This window comes from Parus major, chromosome Z, assembly GCF_001522545.3.
Source record: "Parus major isolate Abel chromosome Z, Parus_major1.1, whole genome shotgun sequence".
NCBI classification, from domain to species: Eukaryota; Metazoa; Chordata; class Aves; order Passeriformes; family Paridae; genus Parus; species Parus major.
In genome coordinates, this window is record NC_031799.1 from 59,578,507 (window position 1) to 59,591,713 (window position 13,207).

Genomic DNA, 13,207 nt, shown 5'->3' on the forward strand with positions numbered 1-13,207 from the left:
CAAAGGAAAGGCCTCTAAGTTTGCATGGTTACCTTAGGAGCTATCAAACACATCTGCACACCCTTTTTTTTATTTTTTTTTTTTTTTGAGTAGTATGAGTTTTCACTTTAATTGGAGCTATTATTTGCAGACAAATGTGTTAATGGAGGAAGGGAAAAAGATGTGATACATAGTTTCAGATGGAGATAAGTATCTTGATGAAAGAAGGCATAGAAGGACAGAAGCATAATTAAGCTGGACTGACTGTGGAGGTCATGGTAGAATAACAAGTATCAAAGGATGCGAAAGCAGAGAAGCGTTGGCATGGAGACTGGGAGGCACTTTAGTATTAAATATAGTACATTTCAGATGGAAACATGGAATAGCAGCCTGATCACACATACTGCTGGATTTTCAGTTATTCACATTACCAAAACCTATATGAAAACCTTGGTATTTTTCTGTACTGAATCAATATTTTGTTTCAAGTAAATAAAAGTTTTTTATATCTTCATAGATTTTGAGGCTTGTAGTTAAGTTCTGTTACATCTTGTATATCACAGACCATTGCTTTTCATCAGGTTATCCCTACTGGTATCCCTTACATTCTTTTAAAAAGGAGATTCCTGTTTTCTATTAAACCGTCATAGCTGTGATTTTGTTGTTGTGTTGTGACCATTGTGATGAGTTAGAAATTGCTGTGGTTTGTCCTCCAACTGGGACAGTGTTTCAGAGATCTCTAAATACCATTCTACCTGCCCCAGAGGGAAAGGGTTCTTGGTTATAGATCCTTTGGGGTGAGTTACAGTGAAACAAAACTGATGAGTGTTTGTAAATATATTTATGGAGGGTTTATTTTAGAACAATATGGCTGCAATTGGAAGCAGGTATGTAGCCATTTTGTTTACTATTATCTATAGTAATAGAGCAGCATGAAACCATAAAAATATTATCGGAAAGAAGGAACAAAGAAACAAAAGAAGGAGTAAAAATATATCATCATCCACAGATCTTGCAACAAGACTCTATTGTTGCAATTTAGTTGTCTGCTGGCAGAAGTGATGCTCTTGATTCATTGGGGATGACAGAAGAAATCCTGGAAACATAAAGTCCATTGGGTTTTTGGTTAGGTGAAAACAGCTGGGTACCATCCCTGGAGTGAAGAGTTTTACACTGGATGATGTAATAGCTGATGATGAGACATTTCAGGATTCTGACACCTTCTGATACATTACAGCTGACTTCTCCATCAGTGCAGTTGAGTCAGCTATAGCCTATTATGGGGCCATAATGTGGGAGTTATCGCAGCTGAGTTCACCTGAGTAAAGACAAAGAAACAGTACTCTGCCTCACAGGGTTTGCCTCTTACTCAACACCCATCTTGTCCCCCAGCTGGCCCACATGCTCTCCCTCCGCACGGGGGTTACTGTGCATGTGGCCATCTTCACCCTGATTTTCTGAGCCATCAGCAAGCCTGTCTCTCCCACATCCTTCTCCTTAGATCTGGGATAACTGGGCAATAGTACCACTTTGGTTTCATCTCAAGTCTCTCACCAGAGAACAGTCATACAAAAAACCTGCCTTTACCTATACAAGGTTTGTATACTGTTTTTTGTTGTTTCTTTATTGTATTTTGAAAGTAGCTCCTTACAGGTCAGTTGGCTTTGAAAGCTTTGTTTTATTAAAGAACATGCATGAAAGAATAGAGACTTGCTTGTCTGCCTGTGAACCATAAACTAAGTATTGGCAAATTGACCACACTTCTCTTTCACCTGGTATCAATTTTCAATGGTCTTTACAAAATTACTGAACATATGGTTGGGTGACAACACTTGTGCTATGCTCTCTTCAAAAAATTATTTATTTCAATACTGTAAATGATTATTAAGTACAAATTTATATAATAAAATTATAGCCATTTATAAACAATATACTATAAATAAATATAATTAATAAATAATTAATGACTGCCAAATCAGTCAAGCTTAGAGCTCTATTTTAAGTGAGTAGCTCCCAGAAATCTACGGACTATTGTTAAATAAAGGTCACTACAAAACCAGTAGTCTTACCTAGGCAGATTCTGAGTTCTCTGTGGGTGCTGGTGGTAATGTGAATTTGTGTGTGTGTGAGTTAGATTGCATCTAACCCGCATTCCTCATAGATAATGATGAAATGTACAGGTACTGTACATTTAACATGGGCAACAGAAGAATCCCTTAGAGCTGACTCCATAGTGCTGACAATGAAGACAAGAAGGTTCTGTAAGAGTGTAAATTGCTGTTCTTCCATTTCTATGTTTTATTTACAAAAGCTCTTATCCTTCATAATTTTATTTTCCTTGTGCATGTACATATGCTTGTGCACATTTGCATCCATGAAAAATTGGTGTCATTCAAAATTGGTGTAACTAGCTGTACTGGGTTTATGGTTTAAGGTTTTGTAGCTGTGGGGTTACCAGGCTTCCATGCTGGAAACTTCCCACCTATCTAACAGAGGCAAAGCCAGACAGCTTCAAGACAGACATGTGGCTGGCCAAGGCCAAGCCCAAATCCATCAGTGATGGTGGTATCATCTCTATGGTTATATATTTAAGAAGGGGTCAAAAATGTGCAACAACAACTGGAGCAGGCCTGCTGGCAGGATTTGTGACTGTGGGGGAGACCCATGCTGGAGAAACAAGTTCCTGACAGACTGCACCCCACTGAAGTGGTACATGCTAGAGTAATCTGTTCCTTCAGGGCTGTGCAGCATGGGAGGGACCAGCTCATGAAGAATTGCAGTCTGTGGGAGAGACTCATGTTGGTAGTTTGTGGAGGACTGAACTCTGCTCTCCCATGGGAGTAACTCCGTCCTAGAGCAGGGGACGAGAGTAAGGAATCCATGAGGAGGAGGGAACAACAGAGAAAACTTGTGATGGACTGACCACATCACCCATTCTCAATTCCACTACACCACTCAAGGCAGAGACATAAAGTTGAGCCCAAGAAGAAGGGAGGGGTGGGGTGGGGGAAGGTATTTTAAGATTTGTGTTTATTTCTCATTATCCTGCTCTGTTTGATTATAGTATATTAAATTAATTTCTCAAAGTCAAGTCTGCTTTGCCCACGATGGTAATTGGTGAGTGATTCCTCCTTGTCTTTACCTTTGAGTCTTTTGTTACACTTTCTCTCTCCTGTCCTGTTGAGAAGGGGGATGATGGACACCTGGAGTCTGCTCAGGGTCAACCCACCCTGCCAGCATCAGGTCAGCTTGCCCTGTTTAGTTCTGAAAGGCAGCCTTCATTTCACACTTGGAAGTTATTAACATGGCCTTCTGCTTAGCTTCCAAACTGAGGTGTGGTGTCTCTAGGTCCTCTTTTTGTACCTAATTTCTTTCTAGTTTTTTCTTGGCCTGGCCAAGCAAACTTCTGTGATAAAATTATTAAAATACATTTAATTCCAATCTGATCTAATCTTCCTATTTTTTTAATGTAGGGGTTATTTTTGTTTTCCTCCTTCAATGTGCAGATGTTGTTTTGAAAATGAAATTTTCAGCTCTAGAGTACATAAGTAGGGAGCTTATGCAGTGTCTGTACATCTGATAGGGGATGATGTAACAAGAAGTATTTTAAAATTGATCTCCCCTCTCTCTCCAGGTATTTTTCCCTTTATTTTTAAAGCTAACTCTGTGATGCTAAACCAATTTGTAGGTATAAAATGTGACAGAGAGGGTTATATGTACCCATATTTTTTATCTAAACAGTTATCTATCTATCTATTCCATTTAATTTATCTATTTAGATATATTGTAAAGGTGTTTCAGTCCTATTTTTTTTTCTTTTTTACATTTGTTGCCATGTGTTACTTTATTAAAAGTTCATGGGATCATTCAGCTTGGAAAGGATCTTAAGATGTTATTAGTCCAACCTCATGTTCAAAAAATGCCCCCTTTGGTCTTTTTTTGAAGGTGGCTGTGATGTTTGCTGATTTCCCACTGTCAGGTATCTTCCCTGATCACCATCATCTTTCAGAGGTCGTGGAGGTTGGTCTTGCAAGAACATCAGCCACTTACCACTATTTCTTGAATGCTTTTTGTCTATACTGGTGGATTTCTATGGATAAAGCTGTCTCTGGTAATCTCTGATCTGACTTGATGCTCATCCCCTGGCCTTAGTCCCTAGGCATGGAGGTCTGGGAGAAGTTGATGGGGATAACTGTGGCAAAGAAGGTATGGAGTAACTCATCCTCATCTGTGTCTGCTCTTGGGAATCACCCACATTCTTCAAACATGTCTCTACCTTTTCTTTGTTCAGACTTTGATGTAAAGCAAAAGCTCATTTTGCTTTTGAAATTCCTTGCAAATGTCCAGTTAAGCTGGGGTTTTCCCCTATAGTATCCTAATACCATGCCCAGGAACTGCTTCCAAATTTTGTTGTAGCCAGTCCCTGCATCATCCTTCCACTCTTGCTCTGGAGCTCTATCATGAGTTATCTTCCAAGGCAGACTGGGCTACTTATTTTCCTACCTTTTTACAGAATATTAAGTTAGATTGTTCTTGCATTTGAAGACTGCAATCCTTAAAGCTCTACAGTCTCCCTGAGCTCTTCTGTCATGTTCCCAGGATAGACACATCCAACAGCAATGCTGACATTTCTGACACAGACTCACAATGGGATTTGTGGTGTAACTTATAGAGCAACTGGCTTTTTCCCAGTTTACATCTGATTTCTTCTGTTATTTGCTATGTGAATTTCAGGTTTTAAAACTTGCTAATCACTTAACATCATCTGAACCTGAATATTCCCTAACTGAGAAGGTACTGAAGCTATCAGCAAATAAAACCTGTTTGTGCTGCCCAATTCCAAGCAGAATTGCGGCACTGTTCCACAGTATCTCTGCTGGATGAACCAGAACTGGCACATCCATTGATTTCTACCAGCTGTTTTCTGCCAATTCCAGTTCCTGACAGGTAGCAAGCTGTGTAGCTGGCAGCAAAGAATCGCAAACAGTTCAAATATGCCCCAGGGAGGGCAAATGCTTACCCAAAGCCCATCAAGGAATTGCTATTATGCTTCACAAGATACATATACATTCACCACATCTGTTTCCTATTATTTGTGCTCAGAACTGACAAAGGACTGAGATAAACATGTGCCTGTTTAATACTGTACAAGAACAAGGTGTTTGAAACATTGTAGATATTTTGAATAATTTGCTAATGAAACCTCTTTTGTATATTCCATGAAATGTTTTTGTAGGTGATCTATACTTTAAGAGACCAAATTATCTATTTAAATACCAAGACAGCCTATTCAAGTACTTTAAATCTAAATTTAAATTTCACCTGGTACTTGACAATCTCACAACACAGTACAAGCAGCCTTTATCTGGGGACCTGCTGCCTTCTTCAGTTCCTTTTTGATTTCTCTGAGAGCTCTTTTCACAATGAACCAACCAGAGGATGCTAAAAGGCTCTCTGGGATATTAATGGCTTTGCAGCAAGTCACCATGGCTTGAAAAGCTCCCTTTCTCCACAAGAGCTATGCAACTGACCATGTGCAAGCTTCTAGTTCATTTCAAATACAACAAGATTTGCCTTTGGTTTTGCTTCTGTAATGAGTAAAAGCATTGTGTTATTAGTTAATGCAGGTCAGATGATACTTTAGCCATGGAAACATATTTGTTTGTGATTCCCTGTTCTTCATGTTATTTCAGGAAAAAGTGGGGTAATAAAATTGAAGGAAGTTTGGTGGCCATAGATTCTTTGGAAGTGGACAGAAGATGAAGTATTTAAAAAGTAAGCATTATTAGGTAAAGCAAAGACATGTTTATGACAGAAATATTAATATGTCTCTTTGGGAGAGCATATTTTGGTAATAGTCTTACAAGTCTCAAAACCTGTCCAATGATTGCTTTTTAAAGATCTTGAATGGATTAACAGCCACTAGTATAAATTCCCAATCACCTCCAACCAAAATTACGGTATGAGTTCAGGCATCTGAAGTAGAAATATTCAGGTGCCTTTTATCTAATAGATGGTAGCAGGTGTTATGGATGGATGTAGCAGGTATTATGCAGAAGAGAGACGTTTGTGAAGCTGCCTGTTGGTTTAATTTAGGAGCTGTTCAGTTTCAGAGCCCCAGCATTTGTACGCATTGTGCAGAGGTTTTTTTTTTCTTGTGGGTTTTTTGTTGGTTTTTTTCCTCCTTGAGGGCTACGCAGAGTACAGATGCTCACTTTGTAACTGATTTGGAGTGACAGGGGTTTAGTGTAGCCCTGCAGTTACTGACCTGAAGCATTCATGATTCTGTGCCTTAAGCAAGAAGGAATAAATTATTCTACTACCTTTCACTGTCATTTTAAATCTGTAAGGGAGCTGTACAGTATAAAAACTTTAAGACTGAGATTCTATTGTTAACATATGATTTTTCTAAGTCAGCTGTCAAAGATGGAAACACTTGCCCAGTGCAAGTGTTGTTACTATTTTTCAATCAGAAATCAATAAAACATTTTATAAAGGGATTCTGAAGTGTACTTGTTAATTACAGTCATCATATAGTCTTTCAAATGCTAATGGTCTGACTCAAATTTCACTTTGTTTAGTTGTGTTAGAAGTTATGATTAAAGAATGGTATAGCTTTATAGTTGTTTTACTGCCATCTGTGTGCACCAGGCAATAACTCTGTACAGATGGTTGTGATTCAGAGACAGGTTGCCACATGCAAAAAAAGTATGTTTCAGTTATTTTAATAAGATTTATTGCAGCAGTCACAGTTAAACGCTTGAGCCTTAATGATAATTGCCACTAATCCTTCAAGAAAAATGATCAGAGTTCAGTAAACCACAAGAAGCAGATTTAGCTATAAGCTTCAGAAACATCTCACTACAAAGGTATCCTTTTTAATTCTGTGTTTTCTCCCTCTACCCTTTCTTTCTTGAACATTATTCCTATACCTTTGGTCTTGAAGCATTTGGTATGAAAAGACAAGAGATTGCTCTCTCATGCTTTGTTTTCCTTTCCATTTTTGTTTCCATGTTTTTTTAATATTGAAACACCTGGACAATCACCAATTAATTTAAGTAAGTGGTAACAAATCTGATGGTAAAGGGGATCACCTCACAGAATTCTCAGTGCCTTTGCGTTAGAGACTGGGCCGCATTCAAACCCCAAAATTCCCTTTTGTTTCTGTGCCTGTGATAGCAGCAGTGATTTGTATTCTCCATTTGGGCTGGCATCTTACATCTCTATTTGGCTTCTGTAATCAATAGTCACTTCCAAAATTATATTCCAGGCCAAGAACCTTTGTAATATCCCAAGGATTTTCAGGTTTATACTCTTTGTGAGATGAGAGGAAAAAGATCCTGTGTGTGATCTCACAAAGATATAGCTGGAATATCAGTTTGTGCCTAAGAGTTCTCTTCAGCCTTCACAATCCAATGCCCCAAGAGGTCCAGTTCTTCCTCTTGGGTTTTAGCTTAGATTATCCTTTATTTTCTATTGGATAGTGAGATTTTTCAGCTAAAAGCATGCAGATGTGGACATACAAAAATGAGGTGTGTGTGCAAGGGTGCACATATATAGGTACATGTACACAGAATGGATATTTATTATAAATCACCCTAATTACAGATAGACTTAAACAACCATTGGCTTTTAGATACTATTCTTGAGGTTTTCTTTCAATATAATTCTTCAATTTTAATTTATACAGGTCCCTTTTTTTTGTGTGTGAGACAAGTTCAGGCATACAACTGATAGGGAGTATGTGAGAGTCAGACAAGGTCCAGAATCCAGGAAAGTTATATCAATTTATTTTTATGTGCCTGTCATAATACAGTTTTGACTTTTAATGTTATAGAAAATTGGAATTATAGTGCACACATGTATAATAAAAAGATAGATACTAGAGAACTATCTTAAAGGTTTCAGAAAGAATTGTGATCTTTGTAGCTTGTTTTTCCTGCTTGCTGTTGGTGTTGAGCTTGTTCCATGAACTCTTACCACCAAATATACCTTGAATTGCTATAAGTATTCTTGAGGAAATCACAGCTATGATGGCCCTACTATTTATTAGAGCATGTTACATTATTTAGTATTGAGTGATCCAGTATCAATTTGTTTTCCAAAGTAATGGTTTAGTTAGCATCTAAAATCTAATATAATAAAAATTATGGGAGCAGCTTGTAAAAAAAGAAGGTTTTCCTTTTCCTTCTTGTGTTTGACCTCTTTTCTTTTTTTTTTTTTTTTTTTTTTTGTAAGACTCTCTTGCTTTGCAGATGAATTTCAGGACTAGAAACATTAAAAAAAAAAAAGAAAAAAAGGCCAGCAAAAAATGACCTTTTCTCTTATCTTTTTGTATCTTGTGAAATACAGTCTTGCAGTGCCCCAAGGTGAGAAAGGTTGTCACTTTTTGTCTGTCCGCATTATTGTTCTCTGCCACCATGAAGTTGTATTTAAGGGGAAGGGTGCTAAATTGTATTTTCACTCAAGGCTGTGATGAAATGGACTGAGAAGGAACCTCGGTTCCTGGATTGTTGACTTTTTTTGGTTTAAAAACCCCAGTTTCTAGGGAGAAAATTTGCAATACTGTTCTGACAATATGGAAAAATAAAAGTTTACAGGTACTTTGTCTCTAGAATAGATTTTCTGAAGTCCTCAGTTAGATTGTGAGTACTAAAAATGTTACGGTTCTCTTTCAGACGGAATATTTAAAGCCAAACATCTTAATGAAGGTTACTGCAACCACATAAACAATAGCTTCCTAAGTATTTTAATACATACACCATTTTTGTTAAGAATTATTCCTGTGAGAGTTGAAAAACTAAAGATTGGCAAGGAGAGAGAAAAATGAGTTGTTTTTAGAACTGTTTTCTTTTAAAGACCAACCCTGCACATGGGAGATGTTAGAAAATACTCAGTGTGAGAAAATTCAGTGCTTGTGTTTGCTTTGAGATGTTTTCTGTCTGCTGAAAAATAAATGGACTTTTCTCAGAGTAGATAACAAGATGTTGTTAAAGACATAAAAGCCTTCCCCACAGGCTGGGGCCTTTTTTGTAGGTGGGGAAGGGAGATAAGAGTGTTCTGAGATTGTAGAACACAGCCTGGTGAAGATTTGTGCATGCTCCAGGCTCTTGGATATGCAGGGCTCTGGCCTTGTCCTTTTTTGTCCCTGATAAAACTAACTTAGCAGTGCAAGTGTCTCCACTTGGTTTTCATAATCCTCCAGCCAACAAGATGGAATAAATCTACTCTTTGAATTTCAGGGTTGTGGTTGTCTTCACGTCACCTGAATCTATTTGCTTTGCACAGTCCCAGGGATAAAATCTTAATGCAGTTTCTGGTGGGCACCTGTGACTGGCTAAATCAAAAATCAGCACTAGCAAAGTGTCTAAACACTCTGAAGACTCTAGAGGCCCTACCTGAAGAAGCTGGCAACTGAAGCAATTTCAGATCAGTCTTTGAGCTACTTCATGGTCATTGCCACTTGCCATCAACAACCAGAGACTATTCCTGTGGAAGTTTGGCTTTCCAGTCTGGAAAAGGAGGAGCATGGAGAGGAGTAAAAGACAAATACTGCAAATACTTCCAGGACTGCCAAGTGCATAAGTATTAGAACACTTTTTTGGCTATTTTGGACCACTGAGCTACTGAAGAGGCTGGAACAAGCCAAATAAATGGCTTTGAGCTCCGTAAGTAGTAGGTGTTGTTTCATGCTGCTTCCCTGACCCCCTCTGCTCACCCTGCAGCAGATCTGCTGTTAACAGCACAGCGTTGCAGGACTCTTTGCAGCAGGGTTAGCTGTGACATTAGGAGACAGCAGACCTGGTATTAGGAAGGCACAGACTGTCTGACTAAAACTGGAAATTTCCAGCCATACTGGAAAATAAGCTTAAAGTCATATTGTAACCAGCAGTATTTTAGCAGCTCTACATGATCATGCAGGGGCTCTAGAGAAGAACTGCATCCCTTTCTGTCCTAGCCTTACCTGCTGTGTGTCTGTCTCTATGTACAATAGTCTATAAATATGTGTGAGCATCTGTTACTATATTCCTTCCCATCTTCCCTCCACAAGCCAAGATTTCCATAGTCTGCTGCCACGGCACTTGTATATGACATTTTGAATGCATGAAGTGCAAAAGTATGACATTTTGAATTAGAAATTAATTTAACAAACGTGTCTGTTGGAAAAATGTTTAGATCCTCAAAATTTGTCAAATGATATTTTTAAAAGTTAAAAAGAAATTGCACAAAATGAGCTGAGGAAAGTTAAATGCAAAAGTTAAGGGAAAAAAATGTTCAACACTTGAGAGGCATTATGAGTCTAACAGAGAGGACATGAATATGATGAATAAAGCTAGTCACTGCTTAGTGCTGCTGTTTCATTTCTGTTCATCCTTTCATGTTTAAACTTCTTTGGAGCAAAGAACTCACAGTGTGGAGTCTCCAATGGTGGCTCAGTCCTATTTGCAAAGTTGAATGCAGTAGACTGCACACTAATGCAGTGTAAGCAGTAACTATTTACCATTTCTGAATTGCTGAAGCAAGTTAAAAATAAGCTAGTTGAGAATGGACAAAGTTGTCAAATTATGTAAGTACGCAGATGCAAATCACTTCCAAATTCAATTGGCTTGCAACACAAATAGATGAAAACTAGTACATATATTTAGTTATAGCACATGTCACATAGAAGCTTCAGACTAGTGACCTTGGATACTAGATTGGACTTTTTGGATTAAAAACCGAGACATCCCTGATTACTATTTTAGGTGTTAATTTTTCGCACTTCTTGAAAATGAAATTTTGGAAGGGACTAAATTATATGAATGAGTTCAAAGCTCCAAAGTGGATGCCTCTCTTGCCTTCAGATTCACAAAAATTGAGGCTAATATTGTGCTAAGGTGTAGCTAAGACCATCAAGCTTCCTGCTGCTTGCAGGACTGGGGCCAAATGATGGCACCAAGTATGGAAAATAGATGAGGAGCTTTCATGCTATGTGGTACTGGAGGTTTTCCTTCACATCTTGAAAACTGACAGTATTTCTCTTCCTGGTACTGTGGGTGTGCCCCACTCTAAGAAACTCCCTTACCACCCTGGAATAGCAGTGAATGGACAAGATTTGGCCTCTTCATACTGAAAACACAGGGAAGCAGTTCTCTGAGAATCAGAAAGCATTTCTTCTCTTTCTATAAGAGGAGGAGATGAGGAAGAAAAAGTTCTATTGTGTAGCTACTCATTTGATCTTTTTTTTCTTTCTGCAAGTTCAGCTTTCACAATACCTTTTAGAATAAGCACTTTGGATGGAATAATTTGGGGGATTTCCCATTGGACGACTTCTTCAGTGGAGGTCTTCTGGGCTTCTGCACATTGCTATGCATTGCTAAGAATTGTTCTGTTACACCATGATCTGAAATCTGATGCATGTGTAACATCAACATTCCTCATTATTGCACAATGTACAGTGGAGTAATATATTCATGTTTATCAATTTAAAATCCTGTTTGCTATGAGCAGTAATCACACTTAGCTACAGTCATTTTCCACTTCATTTGATACCCTACTAATTTTAACTGTATGAGAATATTTGAGAGTCTGATAGCTACACTTTATATCTTCTTTGTATTTATTTCAACTTTTTTGGTTTGTTGGCTGGCTGGTTGGTGGTTGGTTTTTTTGTTTTGGTTTTTTTTTTTTTTTTTGTTTAGTTTTGTTTTTGTTGAAGAACTGATGGAATCATATAAGATTTCTATATCTGACCCTTTTGAGGTCTCCTAATCTTAGTCCAAACATTTGCTTTGTCTCCTTACACAAAATCTATGGACTTCACAAATTGTACATCTTCTGTAGGGGTTCTGTTAGTGTTTTAAGTTTCATTTGACCTCCAAATTTCCTCCTAGTTTCCTTAATCACTGAGTTCTGTGTTGGTTGAGGTTGGAAGGGACCACTTTAGGTCATCTGGTCAAAGTCCCCTGCTGAAAGAAGCAATCTAAAGATTATTGTCAGGATCATGTTCAGGAGGCTTTTGAATCTTTCCAAGAATAGAGACTTCATAAGCTCTCCAAGCAGCCAGTGACAGTGTTTGGTCACTCTCAGAGTGAGAAAGTGTGTCTTGATAACCACCTGGAGCCTTATGTGTTTCAGGGTTTGCCCATGGCCTTTGGGCTTTTCACTGGGTACCACTGAACAGAGCCTGGCTGCATCTGCATCACACCCTCCCTTCAGATACCAGTACTCATGGGTAAAATTCCCCTGAACCTCCTAACAGCCACAGTTTCCTCAGCCTTTCCTCACAGGAGAAATGCTCCATTTCCTTATTTATCTCAGTGGGCATTTGTTGGACTCTGTTCAAAATGACCATTTCCTTCCCATACTGGAAACCCCAGAACAAGACCCAGCACTCTTGTCCAGCCACCAGTGTACCCCTGCTTCCTCTCTGTACCTACTTTAATTACCCTTCTTTTGTAGCTTGTCTTGTTTCTGCTGTTTTTAAACTATTTTCTGTTATTTTTCAACAAATTGTACTGTGAGATGGGAAAAGAGTCTGGATGTTTTCTAGAGCCTGTGATGGTTTTGCTAACACTTGACATACATGTGGAAAGCAGAAGAAAGACCAAGACACTCTACAGAGAGACCAAGGAATGCTTTGATTATAGGACAAGCAAGAGATTTCAATACATGAGAGGTAGAGAAAATATAAATGTCAATGCAAATTGCAAAATGTGTACATGAATTAACAAATTTTTCTTTTTGTCTTTAGCTGAGCAAATTCTTTTAATCTTCACTCCTCAACCCATCCTGCTCTTATCCCTTTGTTGTCAAGTAAAATTTATATTTGTGCCACAGTTAAGCACTTCTGAAGCATTTTAAATGCTGGTATTTCAAGGTATCTAGTGGTTTTTGTTTCACCAACAACTTTACTAGAGGATCTGTTCCCTTTTGAAAACAGGGTTTCAGAGACAAAGGGAAACTCTATCTTGCCCAAAGGTAAAACAGTAAGCCTAAGACAAAGAGTTGCAAATAACCTTACAGCTCTGAATTCTCATGAGCCAAGAAATTACATGATTCTTTTCCACTAAACTTACTAAAAGTAAGCATCCAGACATATTTCTTTAAGAAAAAAGTACTTAAGCAAGGTCATACAGAGGTCAAAAAGCAAGCTCATTAAGTGTGGAAACAGGAGCAGTCTGCTCTGCATGTTCAGAATTTATAAACATTCCAGAAAATGGCAAATTCATACAGCCTCTCAGAGTAA

The 13,207-nt window shown here is 38.2% G+C and overlaps 1 long non-coding RNA gene across 1 annotated transcript; it reads left to right on the forward strand.

Moving 5' to 3' along the window:
• Positions 1 to 1,382: 1,382 nt before the first annotated feature.
• Positions 1,383 to 9,651, forward strand: LOC117245636. The gene is made up of 2 exons (XR_004500550.1): positions 1,383 to 1,575; positions 9,222 to 9,651. It is a non-coding gene; the product is annotated as an uncharacterized LOC117245636 (long non-coding RNA).
• The last annotated feature ends 3,556 nt before the right edge of the window (positions 9,652 to 13,207 follow it).